This window comes from Chiloscyllium punctatum, chromosome 31, assembly GCF_047496795.1.
Source record: "Chiloscyllium punctatum isolate Juve2018m chromosome 31, sChiPun1.3, whole genome shotgun sequence".
Taxonomy (NCBI): domain Eukaryota; kingdom Metazoa; phylum Chordata; class Chondrichthyes; order Orectolobiformes; family Hemiscylliidae; genus Chiloscyllium; species Chiloscyllium punctatum.
The window spans coordinates 43698894-43702887 of NC_092769.1; positions in this window are offsets into that span (position 1 = coordinate 43698894).

Here is a 3994-nt window from a genome sequence, read left to right on the forward strand (position 1 = left end):
ATGCTTTTACAATAGATCTTGAATTCTTAGAAATCACAATTTTTTTGAAAATGAGGGAAGTTGTCTTTCGCTGAGTAGTCACATTGAATGACTAATGCTTTATTTCCAATTCATGTCCATTACAAAACAGGTTAAATTTAATTTATGCAGATGAATAACTGCTTCAAACAAATTGACTTACATGATTATCATGAGATTTATGTTTATTTAAAACCATTGTTGCTTCGTTCCATCATTATTAGAAATTACTTATTCTTTTTATCGGTCCATTACACACTGGAACTGTCTAATACAACCCTAGTCCAATTATAACAATAAATATCTGAGCAGTTATCCCTGTGAATAAACACAGTAAGTATGTGATTATAGTCCTGCCCTTCCTGCATGGGAATATTATGGAGGGCTCTGGTAATGTGTGCACTAGTAAACCAGGAGCCATGGGTTCAATTCCCACCTTCAACAGAGATGTGTCAAAACACCTCAGAGTTGATTAGAAAATATCTAAGTGTCTATTGAATTGCTTTTCAACCAACATTGTCTCAACTTGTAACTGTTGTTCATTATAATGATCATAACATCTTGAATTTATTTGCTTCACATCACTGATTAAAGTATGAATGTTATTACGCTGCTTCTAAATACCTCTCAACTTTTAATAACTTTGCAGTCTTAAAGATTCTACGGTGTAAATAGAATCTTTACGCTGAGGGGGAAAGATTTCAAAGGGGTCTGAGGGGCAACTTTTCCACAGAGTGTGTTTCACATATTGGGATGAGCTGTGAGAGGAAGGGCAGTGGCTGGTACAATTACAACATCTAAAAGATTTTTGGACAGTTGAATGGAGAGAAAACGTCCAAAGGGCTATGGGACAAACACAGGGAAATGGGACTAGTTTAGTTTAGGAAACCTGGCCGGAATGCCAAGTTAGGCTGAATGGCCTGTTTCCGTGCTGTATCAATCTAGCATTCTACAATTCAAACTTCACTGTGATTGGGAAAGGAAAGAACAAACGGGTGTTAATTCTATTTTGTATCCATAAAAAAGTGACATGAATTTTAAATAATTTTTTCGCATGAAATAGTTCGCTCTTATTGTGATTCGAAATACAATGAATGTGAGCATTGAATTGAAATATAATTAAATCAATTCAACTATGTTTCCATGGTTAAAATAAAAATTGATATTCACAATCATTGTGAGTTTGTACATTGCAATATCTTCACATTTCTTCATGTACTGAGCCATTATTACACATTTATAGCGCCTACTGAACTGAACAATAATTAGATATTAGCAACACTTAGATTTTCGAAAATCTATCCGTACACTTAGAAGAAGGAGAAATTTAATTTTGCTACATGACTGCAATGTGCAGACATGAACAGGAATTATTGCAGTGAAAAGTAGTTATAGTTCTCTGAATTCATAAGGCTGAGATTACTGTGATTATTCAAATGAGAAAAAGTCAGTTTGCAAAGCATGTTGGATGCAAAATGATTGGTTCCATTGTAGGATACTTGACCTGAAAACAATAGCATTGTTGCAATGGATTAAATTATAATATGGATTAAAATAATATATGGGTCTGACGATACACGTTAGAAAGACAAACAAATTATTCTGCAATTATTATAAGGATAATGAATTACGAATAAATGTTGTATTCCGAAAAAATAAATTGACTCAATATTTTAAAAACACTTTGCTCTGATGTTGATTATACATACACTAAGATCGGTAAACTGAAGACTGAAATATAATACTTAGATTGTTGGATTGAGGATAATAAATGAGCCATTCGGTAGGTATTGAAAAGAATTTATTTTTTTTTCAAAATGCAGACAATACAGAAGTTATGTATTTCATTCAATTAGTTTACTTGGAGAAACATGTGATGTGATTTTAATTTATGTAATTTTATACTGATCGATGTTCAAACATTTGTGTCTGAATTAAGAAGAAAATAAAAAGATAATGAAAGTGAATATGAGAGTGACCACAAGATACAGTCCATGACATTTGATAGAAAAAGGAATTTGCATAATCTCGTGACTATTTAGTGTTAATAAATAATTAACTCCTCAGGTACTGAAGCAGTCCAAGGCCAAGTACAACAAGATCTGGACAATATCCAGGCTTGGATTTACAGGAGGCAGGTAACATACATGCCACACAAATACAGGCTATCACGTATAACACATAACCTAACCACCATCCCTTGACACTCGATGGTGTTATCATGACTGAACACCCACTATCAACATTATCCTGTGGATAATCATTGATCAGGAACTGAATTGGTCTCCCCACATAAACACAGTGGCTACAAGAGTAATTCAACTCCTGGCTCCTGAAATCCTGTCCAAACGCTACCAGGCACAAATCCGGAGTGTGATGGAATACTCCCCACTTGCCTGGATGAGTGCAGCCCTAACAACACTCAAGAAACTTGATACCATCCAGAATAAAGAAGCCCGCTTGATTGGCACTGCTGCTACTGAGCATCAGTGATGGTGAGGGTGGATGCTTGTGGATGTCCTAGCTGCAATCTCTGCCTCTTCTTATTAACAAAAATAAAAGAATCTTACATTGCTCAACTTTCTCATCAAAACCGAGTACAGTATTCACCTCAGCCCTCTTTTATACCAACCAGCAGCATTTCCACCACCAATAGCAGCTCCTCTTAAAATATTTTGTCATGTAACTTGTAATTAATTGGTTACTACAATTACAACTGAAAATGTGTTGCTGGAAAAGCACAGCAGGTCAGGCAGCATCAAAGGGGCAGGAGAATCGACGTTTCGGGCATGAGCCCTTCTTCAGGAATGTCCTGAAGAAGCAGTGAACCAAATTTTGAAAAGATCTTTCTGAACATAATACAGATCAGGTTAAAACTGAAGGAGGTGTCTTACACAGCTTGCTGCAAGGACACAGAAGGTAGAATCTGAGGTGATCATGAGTATGAGAAGGTGAATGTGGGAGACAAGCTGGGACTGTATTGGATTCGTCACTGTGAGAGGGAACAAATGCTGGATGCAGGGTTTCAGCAGCTGATGGACTGACGCTGAGGTGAGCCATCGGAAACTGAGCAAGTGACCACCATCTAATAGGAGAGAAATTGATCCATCAGTCTGAAATTGACTGACCACGTGGCTGTCAGTGACTCCAACACAAGTGAATGGAAACATTGCTCAGAGCCTGTTTCTATAGCATTCAACACAACCAGGAAATGGAAAGTGAATAATTAGCTGAAAACAAGGCCACTGCACTGTTAGAGTCTAAACATTTCAATGTTCAGTTATTGAACATTATTGACTCTCAGAATATTCTAACCTGCAAAATCACAGTAAAGGGGGAAAGTAAACAACATTCTTGGCAAAGACATAATGAACCAACTGCTTGTATAAAAACAGCTCAGCACTAAGAGGCTGAATCCTCCACAAACTGACAAACACAGATACCATCAGATTTATAGATAGTGATTAGAATTCTTTAGAAAAACACTTCCCTGCTTATGGTGTGTGGTAGAAACCATTCTCAGTGTGAACTGCCACTTATTTCCTTTGAAAAGAATCTCTGTTTCCCCTCAGAAAAGCAGGTGTATCGCGCACTTACAGACTGACTTACAGACAAAGGAATCCTGATCAGGGACTCGCAGATTAATTAAGCTATTAGTGACAGTCCATTGCACACAACAAGAGCTTTGACCACAACAAATTCTAGTGAAACCAACAATGCAATGTAAAAGGTGAATTAGTCTTTATAATCATGCAGCCTCTCTCAATCAAATAATCCCAGTCAACCTCCAAACACTTTAAAACTATTAATACCAATGTATACATATTTATTTCCTTTCCTAATTTCCTCCAAAAAATATATCTGATTTTTCTCTTCAAAATATATTTTAAATGGTCAATTCATAATCACAATTCATTTCCAATTATTCTTAGTACAAAACAACTTGCAAACTAAAATAGTTTTGATGTTAATAATG